The 22,343-nt window shown below is 43.1% G+C and overlaps 1 protein-coding gene across 4 annotated transcripts in view; it reads right to left on the bottom strand.

The window, feature by feature from the left end:
• Nucleotides 1–5,779, bottom strand: part of ANKRD6 (ankyrin repeat domain 6) — a 204,189-nt gene extending 198,410 nt beyond the window's left edge. For 2 of the 4 annotated variants that reach the window (XM_075597452.1, XM_075597453.1), the window contains exon 1: nt 5,558–5,778. The gene's annotated coding sequence lies outside the window, so the exon portion shown is untranslated. Of the gene's footprint in view, nt 1–4,990; nt 5,500–5,557 lie in introns of those variants that run through there. The other 2 variants (XM_075597448.1, XM_075597449.1) reach the window with 2 other exon arrangements.
• Nucleotides 5,780–22,343: the final 16,564 nt, after the last annotated feature.

Here is a 22,343-nt window from a genome sequence, read left to right as displayed (position 1 = left end):
TGCTGAGAACTGGGGTAGGACACAATTAGCAATGCAGTAACTTCCATTCCCTTGTATGCAAGTTAATGCACCATTCCCTGGGCATAACCACACTTCTCAGTACTGTGTTCTTAAAAGAGCAGTTCCTCACCCTGCCCCTTTAATTTGTCCGGCACTTCATAAAGGTTTAAATCCCCACTGGCACCCGGTGGGCCAATTGGAAGAAGCAACGGATGATGATGTTGCAGCTTCTTATTGGGCCCTGTGATGCAGGAGATTTAATCCTCCATATTGTTTCCCCTGTTGGGGACAGTACTGACAGCATCTTCCCCAGGAAGTCTCACCGGAATCATGGACTCCCGGGAGATTAAATTAACATGGTTCAGCTCCGGAGACCACCTGCTTCCTACACATGTAAAAAAAATGGGGGGGCGGGGAGTAGGTTGGCGGAACTCCCCCTTTAATAAAAGCCATAGCTTGGCAGCTGTAATTTCTGCATCTCTTTATGTAGAGGGGTTAAACGACCAAGCATGGCTGCTGTGGATCCATCACATGTTAGGAAGTAACTTCTTAACAGCTGGAGTTTGTATAGTGACAAAAGATCATTTTTACATCCACATGCAGCTCCTGCTGACACCACATCCTTTGTGCATCAGATAGTTATCTAGGTTTAGATGACTTATTCTGTAAAATTCCATCCTCTCATTATACAGCATTGACCTTAGTACTGGTGACGAGCAAACGAAAAAGTATAGAGATATCAACTAGATAAATGACAGACTTTAATGTCTTTAGATCCGAGTTAAAACTGGGCAAAAGAATCAAGAGACTGCCAATCTAAGAGTGGAAGTAATCTGCTTAAAGCAGCCGCCTGCGCTGATTGCCAGGTTTCCCCCCCCCTTAGTTTAATAAATCTTTTCTTTTATTTAGAAAATGTGATGCTTCATTTAGGAGATAGAAGAGTTTGAAATCTAAGGCTGAGTCCCCGCTGGCGCTGAACTCCCTGAGCAGACGGCGCTTGGCGCGGTTACTTGCATATATATATATATATATATATATATATATATATATATATATATATATATATATATATGAAACAGAAGGCACTCAACTGGCGAGGTAAGGTAGGTGCATGTTCTATAGGCATAAGCAGACAAAACGTTAACCCGCGAGAGAAACAAAGAACAGCACTCAGAATATATGCAAAAAATCTTGTAATGAAACAAGGAACAGAAGCACAAACTATCCAACGTTTCGGTCCGTATAGGACCTTCTTCAGGGGCGTGCTGGAGAACAATGACTGTGAAAAACATTTATACCCTCAACCAAACCCAGTGATGACAATTAGAAACAGCTAATTGTAATTAAGAAGGTCACATGACTGCTGGGGGCATCGTCATAACTGCGCGTCAGCCAGGCTCCAAAACAGCCCTGTCAGAGACTGCAAGATGTAAACAGAGCTGTGTTGGGGCCTGGCTGACGCGCAGCTATGACGATGCCCCCGGCATTCATGTGACCTTCTTAATTACAATTAGCTGTTTCTAATTGTCATCACTGGGTTTGGTTGAGGGTATAAATGTTTTTCACAGTCATTGTTCTCCAGCACGCCCCTGAAGAAGGTCCTATACGGACCGAAACGTTGGATAGTTTATGCTTTTGTTCCTTGTTTCATTACAAGATTTTTTGCATATATTCTGAGTGCTGTTCTTTGTTTCCCTCGCAGGTTAACGTATGTATATGTATGTATGTATATATATATATATATATATATATATATATATATATATATATATACATATATATACATATATATATATATATATATATATATATACAAGTTCCTGCTCACGCGATGCGCGCATGCGCAGGCACACAAGCTCGGTCAGCGCTTTTGTAAATAAAATTTTTAAACTTTCCCGCTTGCTCAGATAGCCCGCAGTTGTGCCCCCCCCCTCTCCTAACTCCTGCGCGCACAAGTTGCAGGACTTCCGGCACTCATGCTCTAAGCATGAGCATGCTCAGTGCCACCGCGGACTCAGCCTTAAGCGTCCAGGAGGTTAAAATGCAGGTCAGCTTAGAGTCCAGTGGTTATTGTGGTAACCCCAAAAACTAGCGATTAAAAAGATCATTATTATTATTATTATTTTTAAAGGGGTGGGGGCAGGATACTAACATTATATGAGTTAAACTCATGTAGGCTTCTAGGGGGTGTGCTGCTTTCATTTATATGCTCACTACAACACCAACTAAGGCAGGGGTGCGCAAACTTTTAAGTCAGCGCCCCCCTGCCTACTCTCCCCTGCTGCTCGCGCCCCCCTTCTTACCTGATCGCCGTCGGTTTCTGATGTCACAATGTCATGTGACGTCGCGTTACCATGGCGACACGTCGCCAGAAGCCGCCGGAGATCGGGTAAGTGAGTTACAGAGACCTTGCGCGGTCCCCCGGCATTTTATTTAAATGCTTTGGGGAAGTGCGCAGGACCTCTCTCGCACACCCAATTTGCGCACAACAGAACTAAGGTACAGTACCCCGAACATAAAATAGTACCATTTTACTCTATCCAGGAAAAGTGCTACAATCTCTTATGCTATAAAAGGAGACCAAACAAGTAAATATTATGAATTAATCATTTTTAAATTGCGTGATTAGAAACTACCCTACTAGGGGCTTCACGGTTTACCACAAAATAATATTGCATTTAGGTGAAAAATATCTATTTGAATATTTTTTTCAAGTAAATATCTCATTGTATGCAAAGATGACACTTTTAAAAGCAATAACAATGTTCTGATGAACCACATGCATATCAGGTCTTATCAGGCCAGCATAAAATCAAGAACTGTGTAGGCATAAATAGGTAGTTATTTTGCAAATGAGGAAATAATATAAAGGGGTTCTGAAAGTCAAGTAAAGTTCTTGCTATCCCATCCTCCACCGCACACTCCCCAACACCCATGATCTCCTATATACAAGGGGGGCAACATTTCGGGGCCTAAATTGCCCCTCCTTCATGCCCGTTCCCACAGACCTTTTGAGTCTATGGTACTTATGAGCATCCATCCAAAACCTCTCATCTATATCAAGTACTAATATATGAATATGCTAACGGTATGGACTTGATACAATAAATGTGAAAAATGGGAATCTCCAAAATATGCCTGGAGACATAGAATATAGACTAGTAACATAGACTCAAAAGGGGCGTGACAGGGGAGTGACGGGGGCGTGGCCATGACGGCACCCTCATTGGCTGAGCCATCGGGGGCGTGGCCTAGCGCTCGTCGCGAGTCCTGATCTCAATTTTCTTGAGAGCAGGAGTTTGTCAGCGGCGGCCCCCCTCACAGCGGGCCCGGCACCATTGAGGGGCGGCTCTTGTCCCTGCAGCGTCCGCCACAGCGGGCGCTGCAGTAGCCAGCGGGGACCTGGCCTTATACTGTTTGACATGCTACCCTTGGAAAATCTTGTGCCTGATTTAAAAACATCAGGAAGTAATTAGCAAAATGAAGCAAGCTACCTGGGGCTAATATTTGTATTACACATATTCTACTTGTAATGGCGCAGCTTTGTGAGGTAATGTTAGCTCTATCTAAACATAAATATGTACGTTATAACCGAGTTGTGGAAAACATTTCAATAACTGCATGACAGCATTGTCTCCTGTCGGTCAGTAAATATACATTTCCTCCAAGTATAAGGGTGCATGTGGTCGTATAGTTAACACTATATATTTTTTCATTAATATTGCGTGATATGTCAGCTATCAACACAACAATACCGTGAGTTGCCAGCTATCACCGTGCTTCGTCTTTTGCTCCAGTCAAATAATGTAATGATCTCTAAGCCACACAATATAACAGCTACATAATTGTGTAGATGTAGCCACCACTTGTGACTCGGATGATACCAAACACCATTCTCTTTTATGATTTAGATAGAATATCCCATGTACTGCATGTTTCGCTAGTTCCCAATTTACATGTTATTTATTTGATATTGTACACACAAGAACCGTAACCACTTAATAACAACATGGTTCAGGCACAGTCATAACGTGGGGCTGGTAAACTAGCATTCTGCTCTGAACCTCCATTGTACAGTAATCTGATTCCCATTCCACACCCACCTTTGTTTACAAGGGTTTAGAAGATGTAATCGAACCCAGATTAATTTCTTTCCAGCACAAAACAGGGAACACATTCCGTAAAGAAAATGGAGCAACATATGCAACCAGCTCTAGACACTATTTCACTTGAGACACTATTCACTCACAATTGAGTTCAGTCACAGGTTGCTGCATTGCAGGTGAAAATGTCAATACATATCAAATACATTTGACCCTATTAAAGACATCACTACCAGGAAAACTAGTATCCAAGAGATGTTTGAGCAGCACATAATATGACCCTGAGGTGCTTTGTGGTAACCCATTAGATGACTGCATATCAGATCACATACCATAATCCAAGTCTGAAATGTATGTCCCTTTCCTTGTGGAGCCCAAAGAGGCCTTATAAAGTTTGAGAAGATAGATGAAATCTAAGAATGTAATTCTATGACCTGATAATGCACCAACAATATGTGCAATGTGCCCCTTTTGGTCTACAGCATGTCTTTTGCAAAGCTCATACCCTTAAAGCAGTTTAGCATTATAATCCAAGATTACGGTGAAGGAAGCCACAAAGAGACTTTTTACACAAAATGTTCCTTACAGCAACACTCTTGACAATAGTATATAGTAGATCAATTGATTACTTCAGTTCCTGACTACATTAAAATCGTACACATCTAACAATTAATACTCCATGAGGTGAGAGCATGGATACAATAAAATTAAGAATATTGGCAATTTATAAACCATTCAATGAATGCCTGATTGCATGAAAAAGTAGAGTGGTGTTACCAAGGCATAACTCTCCCCGTGTGATTTTAATGAAATCCGATCTAGCATTAAATCCAGGCTGTTGTCATCATCTAATGTTAACTCACCTCCTGTATGCCTGACATACATACCAACATGTGACAGCTCCTATTATCAGGGATATTAGGGAAAGTAATGATTTGAGACATCTGACCCCATTCATATGGTCACTGGATGTGGCTAATCTTTCCTTGACATGCTTTACCAGCATACTGTAAGACGTTTAACACAGGGGGGGGGGGGGGGGAGTCCATTTTAAATAAATAAGTTATCCAGTATGTTTCCTGACTTTCCTCGCCATATCTGCTGACAACCCATTTGGCATGTGTTCAACGTCTTCATTTAAGGTTGGTTCATATTAAACCTACTGTAGGTGAGCCTGACTGCACCAAAACAAGAGCAGTGTCTAATATTATTTAACACCCGTGCTCTGTTTGCCTGGGATCGCATTAAACATCAGGGATTGCAGGGAAAGTGGCAGCAACTCAAGCCCTTTGGGTCCCACCCGTGTGCTTGGGCTCAGATACCAGTGGCTGCTCAGTGAAGGACTTGGAGAGCAGATGATCAGCATGGCTAACATGAGGCTGCCACGCTTGGCCTCTGCAGTTTCAGTGCACTTAATAACAACAACAACATGAGAATGAAAGCTCAGTGCTTACCTGTTGCCTTTTCCTTATGCTGCGCTGTCTACCAGGAGAGCATGGGATCCTGACATGCAGAATGCCTTGCACGGGAGAAGTAGGGGTAGTGAACCTTGCAATGCCCCTTGGTGCCTGCTCTTGTAATCCAGAGCGGATCTGGTGTGAGGGGCTAGCTGTTATCTTCTATACATCGGCTTGTGTTTGCCAGGTACAGTACTCCAATGTTTTCATCACATGGCCCCATCTGTATTCACTGCCTGTAGCTCTAGCGACCTCTACTGGGCGAGGGAGTGAAGACCTGAGCCAGCAAACAGCTGAGCACCCACTGAATACATTAATGCAGAATACATCAAAGCACCCACATAAGAGCCCTGCGAGGGGAGAGCAGTCTCATTATGGGGTGTTTCTAAATATTTACTATTAATTAATGGTTATTTGTAGCACAAATTGACTGTTTATCTATTACAGAGCTGCAGTTCCCTGCACTACCTTATACCAATAATTAGATATGAACTAATTTACTGTCCGAAAAGACACCAAATGACTGCCTAGGAAAGTTCACCTCTGCCCCCAATTCTTTTAGGTTATAAACGGCATCAAAGTTACAGTAGGTATATTACATAAGCAGTAAAGAATTGGGCATCCCAGAGAGTCACAATGCCAATATCAGGCCCGCTTATTTTACAAAAGCTGTAGAGCGAAGACAGAGGATACATATAGTCTCAGAAAGACTGCCCCTATATAGAGGTTCTATGAGTAAATTATTCTAATGTATATAAGACATAGATATGTGGTGAGTTGGTGCATCACAAAATAAGCTCACAGAAACATAAGTCCATTTAGAATGAATCCAATCTTCAGAAGAACTGTATAAGTAACAGAGATGTTCACCCCAGGGAGAGAAGGATACCTAGTGGTGCCCACATAGCTACCACATAGAAAGGTCCCTATTGAGACATCATTCACCCATGGGGCATGATAAATAAACAATCCCACACTAGAAAGGTAATAATGAAAGGGCTGGTGTCCTATACCTGACTGTGTTTGTTCCAAGTAGGATGAATTCTTCAGTGTGCAGTCCTCAGAGGTGTAGATCAGAAGGTGAGAGAAGAAAGGAGCACAGCCACCCGCATCCAAAGTGCATAAAATGAATTAGGGCAACTCCAAGTACAATACAATCATAGTATTTATTAAATCAGCTTTGCAATGGGGTAGGAGAACGCACCAACGCATTTCGTCCCGCAGAACTTTATTCATCATAAAAATTCTAAAAAACTTTTGTAATATATAAACTAAACAAAAGTAAACTATATATATATATAGGTTACCAGTATTAGATTTAGAGCACAATGTAGTGTCATTTTAGATCTGTTTATTTTTGTTCATTGCTATATGGAACAGATTTTTTAATTATTTGATCGTTATTTAATTGTTATTTTATATGTTTATTTATCTGTTCTTTGCTGATGAACTCTTTCACGACATGATAGGCAGCTGCCGCTATGCTTCAGCTGTAACTAACTTACTGTGATTGCCCACAAGGGTATATAATACTCCAGCAGGCAACAGCCTATCATCCTTTGAAAAAGTCACTCACGTGACGAAACGCGTCAGGACATCGTGACGTAGTGATGCACTGACATCATCACGCAAGTTGAGGCTGTTTCGAGGTTTGCCAGTTTCTCACCACACACGAGGAAAAGCAGAGGATACTTCCGGGCTAAACAGAGTTTTATTCACGGAGTTGGGTGTTCTAAGGTCTGATGCTGGGACTATGATTTCACGTCAGGCACATGGAGTGAAGTAGCTGACATCTGGATATCTTCCTACTACACCGGATGGTGTATCAGCTACCTGCCTAACACCACCACCCCTCCTGCTCACACTCTGACTACTATCTTCCATCCAGCCACGGATAAGTATCCTCATTTACTACTTGTGTATATCTACAGCAATTACCTGGCTTTCTATCCTCCTGCAGTCTCAGCTGGTTTACAGATTGTCTCCCTTGAATGCTTTTTCACTATTTGAAGTGAGTGCAATTCCTGGCGGCCACTTTCTGTTTTTTAATAAATTGTCAATTTTACAAACAATATTATGCCATGGAGCTGGCGCTTCTTTTTGTCTTTGTTTTGTAGATTCTCCTGATCTGGCTAGATCAACCAAGGAGCAGCTTACTCCATATTGTGACTGACAATTAACCTCTGTATCTGGACTTTTTTTCTCATCTGTTTCCATCATTTGGACTGGTTTGTTCTCTGATATTCACGTTATATGGTTTAATTATTTAATTATCTTATTGCTTTAATTATTTATTTAGTATTATTATACAAGCACTATTTGATTATTTAATAATTTTGTCCTATTCACTATTACATTAGAACTCACTTATCACACTTACTGTACAGTGCTACTCTTTGTTCCTTGTTTTTGTTATATACATATATATACATACATACACATATACACACACACACACAAAAAAGAGTAAAGGTGGGCAAAAAGATACATTTACAACACTACAAATTATGTCCCAAAGTGCTGCCACAGTGTCTTAAGTCTCACACGAAGACCAAACTAAAATATAAGCAATAGACAGTTAGACATAGGGCGCAACAGTGGAGACAAACAGTGGATGGTAGTCACTGTGAATACAAACTATCAAAAAAGTTCCTGATAGGATGTGAGTGTAAAGTCCCCACTCGGAATAATCCTGTAAATGATGAGAAGAGAACCAATATGGTGAAGTACTGTGAGATGAGGTTTATAACACAAAAGATAAATAGCTACTTGCAATGTAGCAGGTTAAAATAGACAGAGTGGGTGTTTGCCACCACACGGGCAATCGGAAGGGAAATGCAGGTGTCTCCCTCTCCTCTCCGGTGCGTCTGTGTGATCCCCTCAACTTCAGTGGATAGATCACGTGATGTCAGAGGATAGACGGCAAGTCCGTCAGCTCCAGCTGATCAAGCTAACTGGATCCCACAAAAGTAGTCCTCCAGATTGCATACTGCGTTGGGCAGGTAAAATGTACCTGCCACAAAGGTTACCTTTGGCATAAAGTACAACAACCCTATGCGTTTCGTTCCGATCAACGGAACTTCATCAGGGTTCTGATGCATGTATGCATGTATGTGTATATATGTAGCCAGGACTGGTTTCTGGCTACCAGTCTGCCCTTCTCCTGGCAGTAAGCCCTTGTAAGAGCAGGCCTGCCAGGACTAATCCTGGGTTTTCCCCACCACCAGCAGCTTCAGTGAGTCACGGGGGAGGCGGCGCAAATGGGCCTGTGTGTCCAATCAGGGACTCAGACCTGGTTCCTGTTTTTCTTGTACTTAAGAAGCTGCACACCCCAAATTCAGCAGTTGCCTCTACCCTTGAGAGAGGCTGGTCTACCCCAACAACTGTGCAAGGCTCTGTCAGTTTGTACTCTCTCCCCAAGGTGAGTGGAGTGGGAGACTATACCTCTTACTTCACCAGGGAGTAAGGGAAGAGCAAGAACTGCTTCAGGGCCCCTTGGCTTGGAGTGAAGGTCCAGGGTATATCCTGAGAGTGAAGGCCCTAAGAATTTCCTGCTGTTGTGAAGCTGTAAGATCTGCAGTGTGCTAATAAAGTGTTCCAGTGTTTTACTATACCTTCCTGCCTGAGACAGCAATCTATCAGGGGAAGGGTAAAGAAGTTCTCCTGTAGGGATTCTCCCCCACATCCCTGGGGCCTGCAGGAGATGGAGGCGCTGTCACCGTGAGTACGAATTAGTTATTACCCCAGAAGCCTGTTCTGACCTCTCCGCAACACCGCAGAAGACACAGATCTACTGTGAGCCAGCAGGTATGCACCACAATACATCATGTATCAGTGAAATCTCCCAGGGGGGGGGAGGGGGAGGGATTATGTGTTACATATATATATATATAAAATGATGTGGTGGGTGCTGGGGTTAGAGCTTGCGGGGTTTGTGTGTTTGCCTTTAAATAGTTTATTGCAAAGTGACCAGGTAGGGGCCTGGCCACACCCTGTTTCTGGAATATGCTGGATGGGTCACCTTGTCTAGGGATATAAGTACAGGGTCCAAGCAGCAAGGTCTCTGTCCCCTAGGGGTTACCCCAAATGGTAAGTGTGGAACTCTTAGAAGAGTTGCAACTTACAATATATCCTTGGACACCCTCCCGCTGTGAGCATCCCAGGAGAGTATAATGTGGGGCCCAAGAGAAAGTGACCCCCTCTGCCATCCCAGCACTTAAGCGCTACTACAATGATGGTCAGAGTAAGATATAGAACTACGGTCTAGTTGACCAAAGAGATACATGGGTAGCCCAAGCAGGGATCCAGAAGGTATTACGAGAATGAGTACCATAAGGAAGAAGCTATCTTGTACTGTATGTCTAAGCCAATACTTCAAATGTTCCTAGACTATGCCTCTCCAGGAATGCAGTGATGCATCTGGAGAAGTTTGTGAATATAAATACCCACAAATAAAGACTTTTGTTTAATAACTACAAAGTTCCTGGCGCCCATCCTTTCTCCATCACCACCCAGCTGCACGGACCCAGCACCCTAATAAGGTAATACTGAAGAAGCCAAATATATAAACTATCTGATGTAAACACCCTAGGAGCCGGGCAGGGAGCGTTATATAGGGTCTCTAACACACTATCATATTCTTTTGTAATATTTCTCTCTGCCTCTCTGCTAATTTTACATTTAACCCCTACCCCCCATGCACACTGCTGATGGATGGTCCTATTTCTCATTGTCACTTTCTTCCATTTATTGCCCTGTCTGGTTATTCACCATTCTCCCTGCCATTCTTTTCCTATATCTTCTGCCTTAGATTATCTGGATTTTTATCTCTGTGTTTGGAGTAACACAGGAGAGAGAGGGAGTGGGTGGTATGATACCTTTTTATTGGACCAAGAAGTAGTTGAAATGTTCCAAGCTTTTGAACCTCTGAGGGTCCTTCATTGGGTATCATCTGTGGTTAACCCATGGAATCTTTGTAAGTCAGTACTGCTTCACCTGAGGAATAGAGAGAAAGCGTGTCCTATAATATCCATTGCTAGTCTGAATAAAAAAAGGTATCACCTAATCACTCTTTCTTCCTACATATCTGTTGTGTGATGACCTTGCTATCGTGTTTATGGAACATGACACCCCTCCAGGTGCATAAAGAGAAAGCCCTTTATAAAGAGGAAACACATATTGTGCCAGAGTCATGTAATCTGTACATAAAAGGCTTAGTGTAATAATGCATTGATGGGCTCGGGTTATTACCATTAGCATAACAACATTCTAAAAATGGCCCCCACTTTCATTTCACAGCAATGCTGGAACCACCACTAACTAGCATTCAGCGTTAAAGGGCCTGAAGACTTGAGCCAGTATAAAGCAGACCGCCCCTCTAAGGCTTGCACCATGAAACAGCATCTGCTACTTAGTCAGTCATTGACCTCACATTGCAATATACAGCTGATATTTCTCTGCCCCTCACCCCCAACACTGTGGTTGCTATGCAGTGAGCTGCAAGAATTTAGAATGCTGGCAAAGTTAATGGAGGCTTACTCACTTAGTTCCCTAAAAATATAATATTTCCAGTTCCTAAAATTATTTTTAAGTAATTGTTTGTTGTATTAAGACCGTCAAAGGTGGTGTTTATTGCTCATGATCAGACCATTTCCCATATTTAAAATCACTCTATGCCTATAAACACATAGGCCTCCATCTAATATTGATACACACAGAAAAATAGAGGCATAGCACTCTAGTTGCTTGGTGATATATTTAAAATTAAAAAACAAAACAACCAGAATAATGATATCGCAATATTTTAAAAAAGCACCGGTGCTCGTCTTCCTTGGTGTCAAAGTGTACAACCAAAAAAGAACAAAGCAGGGTCCCCAGCACACCGTGTGAGAACTACAACATTGAAAACTCGCACCAAAACTGATGTACAGGTAGTCCTCGCTATACAATGTTTCACTTTACAACGAATGGCATATCCAACGCTTTACAATGCAACCCTTTGGGCCGTTATCCGACGCCGGAATGTGTTATCCGATGCCGGAATGTGTTATCCGATGCCGGAATGTGTTAGCCGACGCCGGAATGTGTTATCCGACGCCGGAATGCGTTATCCAACGCTCCCTGCCACTGATTAACATGGGAAACACTGAAACAACGGTTTCACTATCCAACGCTACTTCCAGAACGGATTCCGGTGGATAACCGACGACTGCCTGTATAAATACTTGCGGGCGCAGAACCTTGTTTGTAAATATGCTGTTTTCAGTGAAATGAGCTCACACTGCATCATAAGCATTACATCTGGTAAAAGTCTTCCCTATTCAATATAGTGAGAAGGGGGGAAATACACAGTTAACCACACAACATATTCAACTGCACTACCTGGCTTCTCACTATATTGAAAAGGAGGAGAGGGCAGTGAATTACTACAGTAGTCTACTTTTTTCAGGCTATACAAATACCTCTGTGAGTTCTCCCTGTGTGTATGTACCTCCTGTCACCCTGAACCACCTTGAAAGTCTTCTTCTGTATGCGGAAAAAAAGAAGTTGTATATTATTTAGCAAAGCACAGAGAGCAGTGTTTTTCAACAGGGGTGTTCCCGAGGCACCTCTAAAAGGTTCCCTGCAATTTTCAGGTCATTTGAAAATTGTATTAAATAAAGAAGAATATAAAATGCATCTGATCTCAGAGGCGCTATTAAAGAGGGTTCGGGTTCCTTACAATGCATCTGATCTGAGACGCGCTATTAGAGAGGTTTAGGGTTCCTTACAATGCATTTGATCTCAGAGGCGCTATTAGAGAGTGTTCAGGTTCCTTAAAATGCATCTGATCTCAGATGCGCTATTAGAGAGGGTTAGGGTTCCTTACAATGCATGACGGGCTATTAGAGAGGGTTGGGGCTTCACCTGTGCTGCGTCTGCACATATGCGTGCCCAGCCAGCGCCTACTGCGAAATCAGGATGGAGTGCTGAGGTGGCGTGCACAGGTGCGCCGAGCCTTCAGTGGCGCCCACTGGTCAGGCACGCTGAGCCGTTGGCAACGGCTCCTGCGCATGCGTGCCGAGCGTGGGGGGCTTCTTCTGCCAGCAGTGACATTACTTCTGGGATTGCACTTCTGTCACCAACAAGGCAATTTACTCCAAGGGAAATTTTCATATGGTGGGTGTCAGCATAGAAGTTTCACTTCAAAAAGGTTAAAAAAAAACACTGACCGAGACCCATATTTACTAAGCAGTCTTTAGCCATAAGACACCTTGTGGAAGGCACCTTACAGCACTTGGATTTCTTATGGCAGAAGATTTTTTTGCTTTTGATACTAAAAAACTTTTTGTGGTTTGGTTTTGTTGGAACTCAATTAGTTTTGGTTTTAATAAGAATTATAGAAAGCAGATATTTGTTTTCAAAAAGTAGGCAAAACTTTTAGAAATTTGAACTTTTGTACATAAATGTGCACGTTTTACATTCGCTAACTTTAAGGCTCATTAATATCTTTATTAGTGGAATTGCATATGGTTTGCAGGTGAAAGTATGCCACTTTGGTTGACACTGTAGGGAGGTAAATAAAATGACTAATGATTTAGGTAGATTAGAGAAATAGTTAAGAGTCTGCCAACTACAGTTTAATCCCAAAAAGTTTGAAATAGTGCACTTGGGTAACATGAATCCAAAGGCAAAATACAGCATTAATAGCACTATAATGTCAACTACTATAGGAGGATGGAGACCTGGGAGTCATTATTTCAGAAGACTTAAAAGTAGGCGATCAATGTAACAAAGCAATTGGGAAAGCCAACAGGATGTTAGGTTGTATAGGGAGAGATATTAGCAACAGAAATAGGGAAGGGGGGGAGGGGGAGAGGTCACTTAATTATAATAACAACAACTTTATTTATATAGATCCTTTCTCCCAATGAGACTTCACAGTTACAAAAAGCTAAAAAGAAGAAAACATTTAAGGTTATAAAAGAGACCAAACACAAGGAAAGATACAATGCAGAATGGGAGGGTACAGTAGCTATTAAATGCTGGACAGTTTGTGGTTCATTGATTAAATATCTGGATAGACAGGTACTGTAGGTCTTGAGCCTGTTTTCATACAGTTGACAAATCACCAAAAAATCTACTCGCCACACAAAAAAATCTACTCGCCACCTAGTACCAAACGTGTGCTGCTTGGGCCAATATTTACTCGCCCGGGGGTCAAATCCACTCGCCCGGGGCGAGCAAATGTATAGGTTTGTCGAACACTGTTTTCATAGATTGCCAGAGAGGGGGTCTCTCCAAATGTACAACAATGACTGTGCCAGAGAGGGGGAGGAGCGTGGCTAAGTGAAGTTTAGAAGGTTGTGGGAACTGTTAGGAGACTTCATCTGCAGAGTGTAGGGAACTAGAGGCTCTTTCAGATAGCTGGGACCCTGGCCATGTAGTGCTTTAAATGTTAATACGCCGATCTTGAAATAAATTCACCATAGATCATTGGTGAGACCTCACCTAGAGTACATGGTCAATTCTGGAGACCATATCTCCGGTAAGATTTAAATAAATTGAAGATTGTGGGGGGAAAAAGGGCTACCAAGATAGTGCATGGTCTACATCAGGGGTGCGCAATCCTTTGGCCCTGCGCCTCCCTGCCAGCACTGCCTCTGTGTTCTCGCCCCCCTACCTTCCTACAGTGTCAAATGAGCGTCAAATGACGCAGTGGGGATCATGTGATGTGTCGTCACATGACCTGCAGCATCATTTGACACCGTGTTGCTATGGTGATGTGGTGTCAGATGACACTGTGGGTCATGTGATGTCACGTGACCCTGTGTCACCATAGCAACGCGTTGTCTGAGTCAACGTAAGTGATATTTACAGAGGCTTCACGCGCCCCCCCCCCAAAAAAATCTTGCGCATCCCTGGTCTACAGTATAAGACTTATCTGTAAAGACTCCAGGACCTTAAAATGTACAGCTTAGAGCAATGTTTACAAACCTTTTTTACATTGTACACCCCCTACTAGAAAATATTTGTTCAGCAAACCACTAATTATTAAATCGTATTGCCTACTCATTAGACTATTGCTAATGTATCCCTCTTTCCCTCTAGGGTAAGGAGTCTACGGCTGCTGGCTTTACCTGTTGGCTCTCAGAGACCCCAAACCTCCGCTACGGGGAGCCGGGGTGATGCAATAATATAACTTGGTATAGTGCCTCCACCTGGGAGGGATTCCAACGTAGTGGGAGTAGCTCCTCTCAGGAACCACAACACTGTTGTACACACACAGTATGTGATAAGAATAACCTTTTACTGACGAACATATAATAAATAGTGATAACCGGGTAATAACTCTACTGGTTACAGCTACCTCTTCACCTCACTGGGCCTTATCCCACCACTGTGTAACCCACACCATGTCCACCATACCTGTGGGGCCCTTGGGCACTCAACCACCCTGGTGTCCACAAGGATAACAGCCCCCACCCCTATATGTGGTCAGCACTGCCACTATGGTGTATGCACTCTGTTGGTGCACTTAGGATATAGGTACCTGCCGGGTGCTCCAGCACCCGGGCGCGCCGACTAAGGAAACACTGGGATCCGCCGATCCAGCAATGTCCTCCGCGATTATGTCCGCCCCCGCGTGGGGTGATATCCCACAGAATGATCCCACACGCAGATAGTCTCTCACTCTCTTGCTCAGGTGATCTGGTCCCAGACCACCACTCTCCAGTGCTGCGCAACGTCGCAACTGTATCCCTGGCATACACAGCTAATGCGGCAGTGTCCCTACAAAGGGCCTGTCCCTGTCACTGCTTCACTCTCACCAGGGGAGTCGGGGCCTAGCTGGGGCCTAGGGGGATGTCTGGCCTAGTGCAGAGGGTCACAGACCCCTGCACACCTACACCCTCCCTTGTCTGTTACCCAGCTTCGACTGCCTTGCATGCAGCGTGCGAAAAGTATCTATTCCCTGCTGCAGGGAATTCTACAGCCCTATTGGCTGCTGTGGGTCACCTGTTCAATCTCCCTAAGCTTCATGGGAGTTGAAATTCCCCACGGAACCTTCTCCTATTGCCGCAGCGTGCTCCTAACTCACTGCGCATGCGCAAGTCTGAAATGGCTGTTGCCACTCTTCTTGCGCATGCGCGACCCTTCACACCATCAACATGGTGGTGCCCTGCAGAGGGAGCCGCTGGCGAGCCCGTCGCCTCCCGCACCTCCGCCCATCCCCCCGTGACACCGGAGGTAAAGGGGGGGGGGGAAACGGAGGACCAGGGAGCCATGGGGGACCAGGCTACACTAACAAAACTGTTTGACTGACAGCATGGGTGGTATAGCTGTCAATTACTGTGGGAGCTAGCATGCTGTTGATGCAAAGCATTGTGGGGAGCAACCTTGGAAGCTCTTGATGTAATTGACAGCTGTACCAACCACACACTAGGATGCAGTTTTGAGCCTTACAACATGTGGAGTCCCAAAACGGGTTCAGTAATCCACTATAATGTCTGGGATTTGCCATTACATATTTTTGTTGGCAAACCCCTTGGAGACACCTCACAATCCTAGGGGTTCCCGAACCCCCTGTTAGGAATCACAGGCCTAGAGCATAGAAGTTAGAGGGTATATATGATTGATTGAAAGTTTAAAACATATGTAGCCCCTTTTCACCTTACTAATGGAACCACCAGTACTGCTGTTACCTGTTTGGCTACCAGAAGGTCTGAGCCTCCACCTCTGGGAACCTGGGGTGTCGCTTGGATACCTTGGTGCAGCACCTCCACAAGCGCGGGATCTCAGTGCACTGGGATGGTCCTCTCACAAGAACCAATACTAACAGTGAACATACACTCAGGTATATGTAGCCCTGTGTAGTTTTGGGGCTATACTGTAGTTCTTTCTCCTCCAGTGCAATAATCCCTGGTAAGGGCAGGTTTGCCAGGAGTAATTATGTTTTTTTTCCCCACACACATCTATGTTGTGCAGTAAGGCAGTGAAGATAGTGCCATCAGGCTCTGTGTCCAATTACAGTGACACAGGGGTGGTGCCTATTGGAGTTACTTATTGCATAGCATATCCTGAATTTAGTCAGTTCCTCACCCCCTTGAGAGAGGCTAGTCTGTCCCAGCAAACTGCCAGGGCTCTGGCAGGTTTTGTGGCCTTCCCTCTGGGGAGTGGTGTTGGAGACTATTCCTCTTACTCCACCATGGAGTAAGGGAAGAGCAAGGACAGCTTCTAGGACCTTGACTAGGAGTGGTGTCCAGGGACTTCCTTTGGGTTGCAACCTGAGATGAGCGTCTGAGAGACCAGCTGCATGATGGGCAGTCTGCCATTCCTGGAAAGAATAAAGTATACCTTAGATAAAGAACTCTTCTCGTCTGAGCCTGAAGTCATTCAGGGAGAAGCTGCACCAAGAGGTTCTTTTTCAGAGACTCCTCCCTACAACACTGGGAATCTGGAAGAGATGGAGGCACTGTACCAATAGTGAGTATGAGTCAGCCATACCTCGAAAGCCAGTCCTGAGGATATCCCCCATACCACCGCGGGAGACTCAGGAGTCCTGTAAGCCAGCAGGTGCACCACACTATGCCACTTGTAACCAGGGTCAGTTTCCTCATGATAGGGCCAACATGAGATTGGGGGGGGGGGACACCGTTACATATATAATAACAGGTTTTACTGAACACATATATTGGCAGCCTGTACCACACAGTATATAACATATACAACCCCAATACAACCAGTGAGTGTTCCCCAAAGTACAAAGGGTGCTTGGCACCAATACCCTGATGTCCTTTCCCAATGTCCGGGCCCACCCAAAAGTGTATGGAGTAGCGCTGCCCCATGAATTGTTGGTGCACTTAGGTGAGATACCTGCCGGGTACTCCGATACCCGGGTGCTGCCTAATAATAAACAGGGATCCTCTGATCCAACAACGTTGTCGTCCGCGAAGGCGTCTGCCTCTGTGTGGGGTAAACTCCGGTTGGAGGGTCTCACCTTTGAGAGTCCATTAATGTTGGTGGACCCTTCTATATATACAATGAATTTGACAATAGCTACTACTTAAAAAATAAAATCTGGATTGCCTACAGTTGCATTCTTTAAAATGAGAGGCTATAGATGAGGGTTCAAATTTAGACACCTTTTGGAGGGAAAGGAGAGGTAATGGTTAAAAGTTATAAAAAATACATCACATATGCAGTTAACTTTATAGGAAAAATTATTTCATATATGACTTTATGATTACTCGTTTATATTGTACGCTTTGTGAAGTATACTTTTGACACTGTTCAAATACGGAAATACATATTAAATATTATTGTATTATTAATAAAACAATTATAACAAATACAATTAAAAACATCTCCTAATTAGAACAAATAGAATTGAAATGTGTTTACTGGTTTCTGCGTAGAGGTAATGTGGATACTGCATGTGGGGATTATAACCCCTTCGTGTAATAATTTCTCCATGATAGGGACTATGCCATCTGAAGCATTTCTGCTGAGTGGGTATTGGCCAATTCTGGGGAGGACAGCGTTGGGAAATAATTTAACCCGTACTGGTGCAGCAGACCAGATGTACCCATTACTGTTGCTGGGAGACGCCCATAAACTATGAGGTATATATTCTAAAACGGATACAGAAACAGAAAGCACAATAAACAAGCATAAATAATTTCACACTTCTCTGATACAGAGCAAAATGAACTTTACAAAAAAGAATATGATAAAAACCCAAAACAGACCTGTTTGATCCTGCAAACTCAGTCCAAAAATAAATAAATTACAATATTATTCTCTTTCCCCATATTATAACTAAGCTGCTTTTAAACATTTTTTTTTCTCAGCTTCTAGTTAACTTTTCATGTCTGGAACGTGGTCTTTGTACATTCTTTAAGCTGGAGGAGGGGGGCCAGCCCCCTTTGGGCTGCTTTTAACCTTCCCTCTTTTTAAATGACTACTTTTTAAAAATCAGACAGGACCAGTTCATTTAAGAAAACAAACCGTTAGTTTCCTATTATAAGTTTGAACAGAGAAACCTTGATAACTAAAAAACAAAAACAAAACAATTTCTGCAACCCTTCCTATAAAACAAAAATCTTATTGTTTTATTTACTATTTATTTCTAATTCCTTATCTTTCTTACACACACACACACACACACACACACACACACACACACACACACACACACACACACACACACACACACACACACACACACACACACACACACACACACACACACACACACACACACACACACACACACATTCTCTGAGTTTATCTTCCATCAACATTCATTCTACTTTCTACGGGCAATTAACAAAACTTCAACATTCTATTAATCCTGTGGGCCAGGGTAAAACTCAATAAAACTTCCTTACTCCATAAGATCAGACTCTTTCCTTTGTTTAATATTATTATTATTGCAACAATAAAAAATAAACATTTACTTTTTAAAACTTTGCATTCTAGATATACCTCGCTTTAGTCCTGACTCCTCTAAATCAGCACATAAAATTAAAATTTAAAACTTCCTTATATCCTACTTCATATTTTATTTGTATCAATAGGTCATTTAAATATTGTAACACAGTATCTCCCACGCCCAGGAACAACAAAAATGTGCTACAGTAAAAAATACAAATTCATACTTGAGTCAGGGTGTAAAGAAATCTTTTTACAACTGCCAAATTTTAAATTTTCTTTTAAAACATTACACTAACAAACTTTAACATACAATGCTTCGTAGGTTTATTTTAAATGCTACTGTCATGCCTTGTAAATGGCAGCAGGCTTAATACACTTTGACCAAAGGGTTAAACTTAAATGACCCTTTTACAAGAGATATATAAGTATTGCACTGTGTATTTTTGTCATATTGGAAGTAGCTTTTTGCATTTTATTTTATTTATTTTTTTGGTATAGGTTTATTTTAACCCTTATTATTATTTCATTCAAAATCATTATGATCTGTTATTTGTATTATTTGTTATTTTTATGATTAGTACTACATGTGACAATGTGAAGCGCTATGTACACTAATGGTGATATATGAATAAAGACATGCATACATACATACATACACACATACATACAATAACTATCAGAGTGACACACAAACACTTCACTCCATGACATGTATATTATTATGCCCTCAAACTAGTTACTATGAGCTTTCTAAGACAAAAACAAACAAACAAAAAAAAACATTTAAAGAGGATGTCCCCTTTTTCTTTTTCCATGCAGAATTAATGCATTCGTCCCTTAAAAACTACTTTTACATTCTTAAATTCAAGCCATTTCTTCCTAGGTTAATAATTACCTTCCATGTCTCACAGACATGCAAGTCCTATGACCTTTCAGTGAAGAAGGGGGGCCACTCATGCTGCAGCTATTTTCAAAACCGAGCCTGATATGTTTAGTGACCTTTCCCTTTCCTTCTTATTTAATATACTCTGCGCCACTAAATATCCATTTTTAAAACATTTTACCATAAAGTCCACACGTAATTTCAAGGGACGTAGCCTTCGCCGGCGACTGCTGAGAACGTAGGTTCTCCCATAATTCTCCTGGAACTACCCCAATCAACGTCAGTCGATCGTGTACCAATAAGGTGCCCACCACTTGGTATAATATAAGTAGAATATAGAGTTAAGGACCTGTGATATTAACAAAAATAGTCACCTGTTGTTCCTTAACAATAGTTCTCCAAGTTTTTGAGACTTTCTACCTTATAACTATTATACTGTTACGCCGATGCTCGCCACAAACCGGGACCGGACCGCGGGGCTGAGGTGGGGTTATATAATCACCGACCTTAGTCCACGCAGACTGATCCGGAGTGCGCAGTTCGTAGTCGTACATCGCAGGGTCAGGATTGGAGAAGGCAGCATCGTCGTTAATGAAGCAGGAGTTCGGCAACAGGAAATCAGGAGTGCCCCGCTTCAGCTTAGGAGCGTGAGCGCGGGGGTGGCTTCTGCGCGAGGAGCGGCCTCGGCCCATGACGCCGATCTCAGCAGGAGGAGACAGCAGGCTGGCCGAAGTTCACCGCAGGGCAGCGTCAGTAAGAACCAACGCTTCAGCGCAGAAGTCCAAGGCAGGCCACTGCAAGAGGATCGCAGCAGGCCGCAGGAAAGGAAGGGTAGCCACTGCTAGGAGGGAATGCAGCAGTTACCAGTGCTGGCATCAACGCTTCAGCACAGGCGTCCAGGGTAGGCCACTGCAGGAGAATAGCAGCAGGCCGCAGGACAGGAAGGGTAGCCACTGCTAGGAGGGAATGCAGCAGTTACCAGTGCTGGCATCAACGCTTCAGCACAGGCGTCCAGGATAGGCCACTACAGGAGAATAGCGGCAGGCCACAGGACAGGAAGGGTAGCCACTGCTAGGAGGGAATGCAGCAGTTACCAGTGCTGGCATCAACGCTTCAGCACAGACGTCCGGGGTAGGCCACTGCAAGGAGATAGCAGCAGGCCAGTGCTGGCAACAACGCTTCAGCACAGACGTCCAGGACCAGGCCTCTGGATACTCAGGAACTTGGAAGGTAAGAACGCTAGGAGAGAGGCCTGGGGTGGTTTGTGGCAGAGACAGTAACATAGAGGTAGGAATAGTTATGCTCGGCGCTGGTTCAGAGCCAACGCCTAGAATATAAAGGGCGGAGATCCAATCACAGGAGGAGGGTGTGTGAGAATTCCTCCAATGAAGTAGCACAGGGCAGAAGCTGCAATGAGAGGCAGCACCTGTGCCATAGATTGCCAGAGGAAGCTTGCAACTGCACAGGTCTGCACGGCTATAGTCAAAGCCAGTAGTGGGTTCCTTACATATACCTTCTGAGCCCTGAATTGGCCTGCCATTTAGTGGCATAAGGTATAATCTAACCTGAGTTTATGGCAATAATATAAAACAACAACAATACCTGATCAGTATAATATTGCTAAACTCACGTGATACAGGGTGTCCCGTCACTCCGGTAGGTTGCCCATAAAGAACAAACTGTCTACAGATTACTCAAACAATTAATCTAATGGCTTTTTCTGTTAAAAAGGATAAAGCCATACCTTATTCCAAGTGTGCACGTTTGAGTAATGTAGGCAGCTGCTCCGTCCTGGTCCCGAGGTATTGGGGTCCCTATTCGGGCACCATCTGTGAAAGCGTAGAAATAAAATTAATGAGTCAAGGGTTCAAAGTTTCAACGTGAGTTTATCTGCACCAAGGTACAAGTGAGAGAGAATTCAAAAATGAACTCATGCCTCTGAAAACAATATGAGACTTATACAAAAATCCTTATTAATACATAAATATGCTTCACAAGCTATATTCTTATCCTATATATCACAGCAATGTGGGCCCCTTAACTTCTGACTTTAAGGAGTAACCCTGTTTAGCCCTCTGTGTGTACTGTATCTGTCAGACAACAGAACTTAAGGTCAGCAGAAATGTCTAAGGCAGGAAAAAACAATTACGAATGCAATTTCATGACTCGTAGGAATTATAAAAGGGCAAGTTACAGCTAGGAGAGATACTCTGCAGGATATCAATCATTCACAAATCATACACAAATATACATACATAAATTCAAACACTCAAAATGGCTACTGCGCCAAAATGGTGGTGGTGATAGTCTGTCTTCATATAGCCTGAGCCACACACATTATCTCAATCTTCACACTATATTACCTACCTGTTACCTATATTGCCTATATTACCTACCTGTTACCTACCTAAGCCTGTTTTTAGTGATGGACAATAATATGATCCTCTATAACTTAAATAGTTTGATTCATTTTGTGGAGTGTGG

Source organism: Ascaphus truei, chromosome 4, assembly GCF_040206685.1.
Source record: "Ascaphus truei isolate aAscTru1 chromosome 4, aAscTru1.hap1, whole genome shotgun sequence".
Classification (NCBI taxonomy): Eukaryota; Metazoa; Chordata; class Amphibia; order Anura; family Ascaphidae; genus Ascaphus; species Ascaphus truei.
The sequence above is the reverse complement of the archived record's forward strand: the minus strand, read 5'-3'. Positions and strand labels throughout refer to the sequence as shown.